The sequence below is a fragment of the Mustela erminea genome, chromosome 7 (genome assembly GCF_009829155.1).
Source record: "Mustela erminea isolate mMusErm1 chromosome 7, mMusErm1.Pri, whole genome shotgun sequence".
Classification (NCBI taxonomy): Eukaryota; Metazoa; Chordata; class Mammalia; order Carnivora; family Mustelidae; genus Mustela; species Mustela erminea.
In genome coordinates this window covers 104,507,253-104,516,310 of record NC_045620.1, presented here as the reverse complement: position 1 = coordinate 104,516,310, position 9,058 = coordinate 104,507,253, and the positions used below count along the sequence as shown (strand labels likewise).

Genomic DNA, 9,058 nt, shown 5'->3' with positions numbered 1-9,058 from the left:
GCGCGGATTCCCACAACCCCTGAGATTATGACCTGAGCAGAAATCAAGAGTCTGAGCTTAACCAACTGAGCCACCCAGGCACCCCTTTAAGATTTTATTTTCAAGTTATCTCTACACCCAACATGGGGCTTGAATTCACAATCCTGAGATCAAGAGTTGCAATACTCCATGGGCTGAACCAGCCAGACACCCCTGATTTCATTTCCTTTGAATATATACCCAGAAGTGGGATTGCTGGATCATATGGGAGTTGAATTTTTAATTTTTTGAGGAACCTCCATACTGTTTTCTATAATGGCTGTACCTGTTTACATTCCTAATGTTTACATTCCATTCCATGTACGAGTGTTCCCTTTTCTCCATAACCTTGACAGCACTCAGTATCTCTTGGCTTTTGATAATAGCCATCCTAACAGGAGTCAGGTGATATCTCATCATGGTTTGGTTTTGATTTGCATATCTCTAATGGTTAGTAATATTAAGTGCATTTTCATCTACTTATTGGCCATTTGTATGCCTATTCAATGCCTTTGGCCAATTTTTAATTGGGCTGTTATTAATATTATTATATTGAGTCGTATGACTTCTTTATATATTTTGGATATTAACCCCTTATCAGATATATGGTTTGTATATATAATATCATGTCATCTACAAACAGACAATTTTACTTCTTCCTTTCTGATTTGGATGCTTTTCTTTTCTTTCCTTACCTAATTGCTGGCTAGGATTTTCAGTACTATGTTGAAATCAACTGAGCATCCTTGTCTTGTTCCTGATCTTAAGGAAAAGTTTTCAGCTTTTCACTGTGGAGTATGATCTTAGCTATGGCTTATCATATAGGGCCTTTATTGTGTTGGGGTACATTCCTTCTTTACCCAGTTGGAGAGCTTTTATCATGATAATGCTTTCGGTTTTGCCAAGTGCTTTTTCCTGCATCTACTGAGATGATTGCTTTTCTATCCTTCATTCTGTTAATGTGGTGTATCATGTATATTGATTTGTATATGTTGAACCATTTTTGCATCCCAGGGCTAAATCCCACTTGATCATGGTGTACAATCTCCCCTTCCCCCAGCTTTATTGAGATGTAATTGACATGTATGTCAATTACAATTACAATTTTTTTTTTAAAAGATCCTATCCATTCATTTGACAGAGAGATCACAAGTAGGCAGAGAGGCAGGCAGAGAGAGGAGGAAGCAGGCACCCTGCTGAGCAGAGAGGCTGAGCAGAGAGCCCGATGTGGGGCTCAATCCCAGGATCCTGAGATCATGACCTGAGCCCAAGGCAGAGGCTTAACTCACTGAGCCACCCAGGCGCCCCATGAATGATCTTTTTAATATACTCTGTGGAATTTGGTTTGTTAGTATTTTTTTCCTCGTGTTAAGAACTTCCAATATTTACTCTCTTAGCAACTTTCAAATATGCACTACAATATTACTGACTGTAGTCACCATGTTCATTATATCCCCATGAATTTTTCTATAACTAGAGGTCTGTACATTTCAACTCTCTTCACGACTCCCTTCTCCCTCATTTGTTCCCTATATGTATGAGCATGGCTTTTTAAATAAAATTTTTTTTAAAGACGCAACGTAAAAATGAGATCATACATTATTTGTCTTTCTCTGTCTGACTTATTTACTTAGCATAATATCCTCAAGGTCCATCCATGTTGTTGCAAATGGGAAGATTTCACTCTTTTTCTTGGCTGACTAATACTGGATATTGGTTTCTCATTTTCTTTTCTTGTAATAGCTTGTCTGGTTTTGGTATTAATCTTAACATATATGGAACTATTAGAAATAATTAAGAAAGGGGAGCCCACGTGGCTCAGTTGGTAGAATGTCTGACTCTTGATCTCAGGTTGTGAGTTCCAGCCTCAGGCTGGATGTAGAGATTACTTAAAAATAATAAAAATCTTGGGGCACCTGGGTGGCTCAGTCATTAAGCAACTGTTTTTGGCTTAAGTCATGATCCCAGGGTCCTGTGATGGAGCCCCGCATTGGGCTCCCTGCTCAGCAGGAAGCCTGCTTCTTCATCTCCCGCTCCCCCTGCTTGTGTTCCCTCTCTCACTGTATCTCTCTGTCAAATAAATAAATAAAATCTTTAAAAAATAATAAAAATCTTAAAAAAAAAAAGGAAGAGTTAGTAGTGTAGGCCTTATAAGTTTATGCCAGATAGTTTATCTACAAAAGACTTACAAATATATTTCTTCCATCACTGTGATTTTGGCTAGATACAAGGTAGAGAAGTGACAGGGCCCATTTAAAGCTAAGCAAACTGAAGTCCAGAAAGAGGGAGATCACTTAGGTTTGATGTTTTCCTGTCCAGGAACATTACCTGGACTCTGCTAACCTCAGGGCCTTGTACATCCAGGGAGTGCAGAGCTCCATTATTATTAAGGCACTAAGGAAAGCTGGGAAGAAGAAATCTGTGAGCTGACAGATCAAAAACAGTGTTATTTTAAAAGGTAATGGAGAAAAGACATTCAGGAGGGCCGCTGGAACAGAAAAGTCCAGAAACTCCTAGAGCGAGGATTATCTGATCTTGCCGGTGGATCATCAGGGGATATCACTTAATTTGCCTCAGGTTTCAGTGTCTTCATCCTCCTTGCTGGGGGAGGGAAGGTGGAACCTCTCCCCCTTTGATCACTCCTCTTTTCACAATCCGGTGAGAAAGGTGCTGCTCACATTCTTTTAAAGACTTTATTTAAACTGAAGTACAGATGACATATTAGCGTTAGGTGGATAACAGGGTGATGTGATCATAGTACCCATTCTGCTGTGCTCACCACGATTACCATAGTCACCATCTGAAGTTGTTACAGTCTTACCAACTATGTTCCCTATGTAGTCCTTTTCAACGCCATGCTTGATTTCTTTCATAACTTGAAGTCTCTACCTATCTTTTGCGTACTGCTTTCCACCGTCTAGACGCGCTGTCCGAGTGAGCGCCCCCCACCCCTTTTGCAATCAGGTGTTGAAGGCAGTTCCTGCTGAACTGCCCTGCCTCTTGTCCCAGAATCTGGACATCAAAGAGGGCAGGGCCTGGCGCAGGCCTCTGGGCTTTGAGTGAAGAGGGAGCAAGTGAGAGAGTTGAGGGCAAGGGCCTGCGGCCTCCTTGGTGTCTCTCCCTGCCGCAAGAGTAGGATCAGGGTGCTCGCTGTGGTGGGCTGAGGCGCTCACTTGGTGGGTTGCCCAGGGAGGCGGAATGTGGTGCTGACAGTGGTGGTCACAGTTACTCCTTTCTTCAGTCTGCTTTTCATGATGTTGCTGGCTTATTTCCCAGTAGGGAGGAACACCAACTCTTGAAAATAAAATGGACGCTCTGGCCAGCCCACACACCTGATGTTTTCCTGATGAACATGTCCTGAACTCAGGGCCTGACAGTGGGCCCTGCAAAGATCAGTAATCAAGAGAACGTCTCACTTCCTTTCTTGAGAGACTAAGGAGAGCCTGGAGTCTCCTGGTGCATGGGCCGAGGCTGTGGAGAGATGGACAGAGGCTCTGTTTGCTCTTCTCTCCCAGGCTTGAAAACCTTGCCTCCTCTGCTCCTACCCTGAATCCAAATGGGCAACCATGGGAGCTGTACCCTTCATCATTCATTCACAAATACCACCAAGCATATACACTGGTGGAAATGTACTCTGGCGTGTCAGGTTCTCACTCAAAACCCCCTCCCCTATCTTTAAAAATCAAGTTTATTGAAGTATATTTTGCATACAATAACATGCACCCACTTTTTAAAAAATAGTCTCCACTCTGCGTGTGGAGCCCAATGTGAGGTTCAAACTCATGACCCTGAGATCAAGGCCTGAGCTGAGATCAGGAATCAGATACTTAACCGACTGAGCCACCCAGGTGCCCATTTTAAGTACATAGTATGATAAGTGTTGACAAATGTAAATGCCAGTGTAAGCATCAGAGCAAATTCCCAACACACCAAATAATTCCTTCTTCCGCCTTTGTGGTCAGTCTCTCTCAGTCCTGCTTTCTGTCACCATCGTTTTGTCTTTCCTAGAATTTCACATAAATTGCACCAAGCGGCATTTTGTGCAAGGAGCTGGTTGCTGGCAGATGTGGGAGCGCTGCTGTGCACCCCTGCAGCGGGGGGAGGCTGGCCAGGTGCAGTCTGCTCAGCTTCCTGCGGGAGGCCCCTGGTTCTCGCAGGCTGGCCTGTGTGCCACGATGGTGTTTTTACACTTGTGCCAAGGTGTTACCCTTGAGTGAAGCATGATTATTCTCAAAGCCCAGCTGGGGCAGTGCCCTTGCGCAGAAGAGGCATGAATCTGGTGACCGAAGGGCCAAGGTTTGGAATTACCCTCTCAGAGAAGTGCTGGTGAGAGGATGGCCACGTCTGAATGGCTCCCACCGCTCTCATCGACAGCCGGCGAGGAGAAGTGAAGAGCTGGGTCCCTCCTCCTCAGCTATCGTGTGTCTGCGAACACAGAGGGTGTCTCCTGCCAGATCCTAGGAACTTTCCATCTGTCTTTCCTGCGTTAACCTCTGTGAGCCGCTGTCAACCTCCTGGAGGAAAAAAACTGCTTAGAAATTTTGAGATACTTTGACTTCTTTATTATAAATACATCCTTGGTTTATCAAAAGGATTCCAATAAAGTACTTTAAATTTTAAAAAGTTACATCAAGCAGTGTATATGCTCTTGTGTCTCTCACTCAATATGTTTGGGAGCTTCTTCTGTGTCAGTACTATTCTTCTTTTTGTTGCTGAATAATATTCCATTCAACAAGTTTTAGAATTGCTCTCTTATTTTTGACTTTGCAAGGGATGGCTTTTTCAGCTACTGCCTCAGGGCTGCTGGAGGCCTGTCTATGTGCTGGATCTTTCTCTCCCTCCTCTTCCTGCTGACCTGAGACCTTTCTCCTTCCCCGGCCCCCTCCTTTGCCTTATGTCTGCTGCAGAGCAAACCATTCTTCTGGTTGTTTAAGGTGATGTTAAAAATAATCATTTATTGCACAAGTAATATAAAGTAACAGTAAGAGATGCCAACTAAAAAACTAAAAAAAATGTGTACTCCTGACAGCCCACCAAATTAAGATTTTCACCTGATTTTAGCAGACTACCAATTCTTCACCACATGCTTCTCAAAAGGCTACCCTTTTTGCCAGAATGCATATTTTACTTTATTTCTTTTCTTATGTAGACACTCTGATATATTTGTGGATGTATCACATTTCTTTTTTAGGTACTTATTTTAAACTGTAAAAACATTTAAAAATAATATATGACTATGGCAAAACCAGATTCAAAAGTAGAGAAGAAATGTCAGTTGAGAAGAAATCTTTCTCCCTAGGTTGTCCTCATTTCTTAGGGCAACCCCTGGGAGGGCTGGGGTGAATCTCCCCCGACATTCACAATGTCTGAAATGCATCCAAATAAAAAACCAGGCCTCCATGTTTATGCCTTACTGCAGTGATCTGTCTGTGAGAAGCACAGATGCGGCTTTGCATTTGGAAATTGCATTGGTCTTTACTGAAGGTCTTTTGAGAGCCCTGGGGAGAGAGGTACATGGTATATACACGTGTTGGCCAGGGCTCTTGGTGGTAAGCAAGAGAAACCACTGTTTTCTGTTAGACAATATTAGGGGTTCACAGAATCTCTGGAGCGCTCACAACTGGGAGCCTCTGCAGGTGAGACCAAGCCCCAGAATCACTTCATGGAGCTAGTCTGGTTAAAATATCCTGAGCTCCGTCACCGATGCTGGTGGCGCCCCTTCTGGCTCCAGCTTGCTAGCCACCTGGGCCACAGCCCTGGCCACTCTGGAGAGGGAATAATGGGCTGCCCTGGAGACCGCCTGGCTCCTTCCTGAGTGGGGTTTCCAGAGTGCTTCATGTCACTGCTTTGGGATCCAAACGCTGGGGGAGAGCTTCTGATCGGCAGAGCCGTGTGTCCATCCTCGGTCTGCAAAACAAACTGGGAAAGGGAGCCTCTGGCACTGGCAGCTTCCATTGTGAAGGGGATTCTACTTTCCAAAGAGGGGGGTTCCGTTAACATAGAGGTTCACATCCTGATGACCCAAAGGAAGGAGAACTGCTTCTACAATACCTCCCTTTCCAACTCCCTAAAAATGTCTTCTTTTATCTGTGCCCCAAAGTCTCTTTCTTTCTTCCAGACTGTCTTCTTAACTCCAGCCTGCTCATCCATCTTAAGAACTCCCTTCTTCCTTAGGGGGCAATGGGAAACTCTGCACGCTTATACTTATAATTTTATTTTATTTATATTTATTTATTTATTTATTTATTTATTTATTTATTTATTTATACTTATAATTTTATTCCGGCCACATATACCTATGAGAGGGACCAAAATATGTGCATTTATTATACAAGTGATGTCATTCTCTGCACAATGTTTGGCACCTGACTTTCTAAAGCATAGATCAGGGATCGTTTCATGTAATAGATATAGAAAGCTGCTGTCTGCGTTTTGCTGAATGACATGTCAATAGACTATGATTTACTTAATATATCACTCTTTTTTTAAATTTTTTAATTTTTTTTTATTTTTTAAAGATTTTATTTATTCGACAGAGAGAGATCACAAGTAGGCAGAGAGGCAGGCAGAGAGAGAGGAGGAAGCAGGCTCCCCGCCGAGCAGAGAGCCTGATGCGGGGCTTGATCCCAGGACCCTGAGATCATGACCCGAGCCGAAAGCAGAGGCTTTAACCCACTGAGCCACCCAGGCGCCCCTCACTCTTTTTTTAAAAAAGATGTTATTTATTTATTTATTTGTCAGAGAGAGAGAGAGAGAACACAAGTTGGAGGAGGTCCAGAGGGAGAAGCAGATTCCCCACTGAGCAAGGAGCCAGACGTAGGACTCCATCCCAGGACCCTGAGCCGGAGGCAGATGCCCAACCGACTGAGCCATCCAGGCATCCTTTAATAATATTTCAGTCTTGATGAACATCAAGTCGTCTGTCTTTAGGAATTCAAACAGTGCTGCGTTCTTTATTATCCCTCTATGTAAGCAGGACATGGTTGGGTCCAGCTGGGGAGGAATGCTAGCCCTTTGTACTGCTGGGGCATGAAGTTACAGGGGGCCAGGTGGACCCCGGCTTGGCTGCTGCCAGTGAGGTCTCCATTTGCCTATGGGAGGGTGTAGGCACCCGAGTGAGGCTTGGAAGGAAATCCACAGTAAGAAATGTCACAACTCAGACAGTAGCTGGACCCGCAGAGTGCTATATTTCTTGTTCGCCCATGACCAGCCCCATTGTCTGGAGCTCGTGGTTCTTTGTTTCATTATCTTCTGTAGTATGCATCTACCACAATTTACTAATATGCATCCCTGATAATAGACATTATGTTACTTCCAACATTCCATCCCTCCAAAATAAAGCAGTGGCTAATATATAGGCACACATCCCCCAAAGAACAGCATAAGCATTTCTTTGGGATATATGCCCAGGTATAAACAAATATTTAAACTGACCTAATGCTGCTGTTCAATACTTGTCTAGAATGGCTACAGCAACCAGTAATGCAGGAAGCAGGGAAGCCTTGGATGAAAGCCCCAGAAATGCTTGTTCTATTAGATGAAATGCTTGGGACTTGTTTGGCAACTTGGCCCAGTATCTTCTGGACAGGGAGCAACTCAAATCTTCATTTTTTAAATTAATCTTTTAAAATATTTAATTTATTTATTTGACAGGCGCCCCTCTCCTGCCGTTCTGACTTCGGTTTCTGCTGTTCCATTCTGTGATCCCACCTTCTTATCATTTGCTTTTGTTCGTCACTGTTGGCTGTATTGCCAGAAAAAGCCTGGACTTGACCTCCAGCTTCAGCAGTGAGCCTGTGACAGTCATCACAGGAACCCCCTCTACTGCCCTCATTCTAGCACGCAGCCTGGGAGCTGCGGCCAGAGCCCGGCTCGGCCTTTCTGCTGTGTCTTCTCCAGCCTTGAACCCTACTTTGCTCTCCCTCCAGAGCCTCAGTGCCTGACCTACATTAGGTAGAACCCTCTGACCCCAAGAGATTGGGCTCAATTTCTCCCCAATCCTGTGGCTGTCTTCTGATCACCCTGTGGGCAGGTAGGCGGGTCCTGGTGCGGGGAGGCCTGGGTGGGGAGTGGATGGGCACAGCTAAGTGGGAAAGCAGAGGGAGGCTGAGCCACTGGGAGAGAGAGCGGGAGCCCCTGAAGAAGGAAAGGAGTCACGAATGTGGGCCTGAAGGTTCAACTGCCGAATTCTGAGCTTTTGTGATTTGAGGGTCCTGGAAATTTCTCCCTCCTTAGCACGAACTCTTTTATTAGTTTGGGTTAATACAGGACCTTTGGATTCCTTGTGAAATGAAAATAGTGAAATCGTGAACCCATGAAAATCTGGACATTTGGGCTTGTTTCTCATTAAGTCCTAGCAAAGAGCAAGCACAAGAGGATTAGATGCAGGCGTTTTAAGAAGAAAGAAAAACAAATCCGAACATCTGGATTTGAGATCCAGCTCCGCACTTATGACTGAGCAATCTACACAGCGCATTTGATCTTTCTGGATGCTTCAGGGGAGGGGGCAGGGAATCAAATGCGTTAGGAGCTCCAAGCTGAGGTTAGTCATTGCTGCTACTTTCCTCCTGGGAGGAGACACAGGCTCTCTGTCACCCGGCAGGAGGGTTTTTCTGGGTGAGCTTGTTCAGACGGTCGAGAAAGAAGAACCGGGGTTTGGATTCAGACTGGGAGCCTGTGACGAGACCCCAGGATCAGAGACATAGGAAGCAGCGCTCTGTGGAGTTCTGTCCGATGCTTCCCAGATACTCTCCGGTTTTCTCAGTTTCCAAGTTTAAGTTCATTCTGAAGCTGAAAAGCTGTGAATGAACCCTGAGGTTCAAAAGGGGAAGGCCCCCCATGATCAGATTAGAAGCATCTAGAAGGACCCTCTCTATTCCCATTTTATCTGCACCTCTGATGAACCTTTGCCTGCCTGCTGTCTGAGAGGAAGCCTCTGTCCCTTTTTAGAAAAATTTAAATTAACACATAATGTATTATTACCCTAGGGTTTAGGTCTGTGAATTGTTAGGTTTACACACTTCACAGCACTCACCATAGC

At 44.5% G+C, this 9,058-nt stretch overlaps 1 long non-coding RNA gene across 1 annotated transcript; it reads left to right on the top strand.

Annotated features, from left to right (window-relative positions):
• Positions 1-247: 247 nt before the first annotated feature.
• On the top strand, positions 248-6,010 carry LOC116596557. The gene is made up of 3 exons (XR_004288176.1): positions 248-321; positions 5,905-5,912; positions 6,000-6,010. It is a non-coding gene; the product is annotated as an uncharacterized LOC116596557 (long non-coding RNA).
• Positions 6,011-9,058: the final 3,048 nt, after the last annotated feature.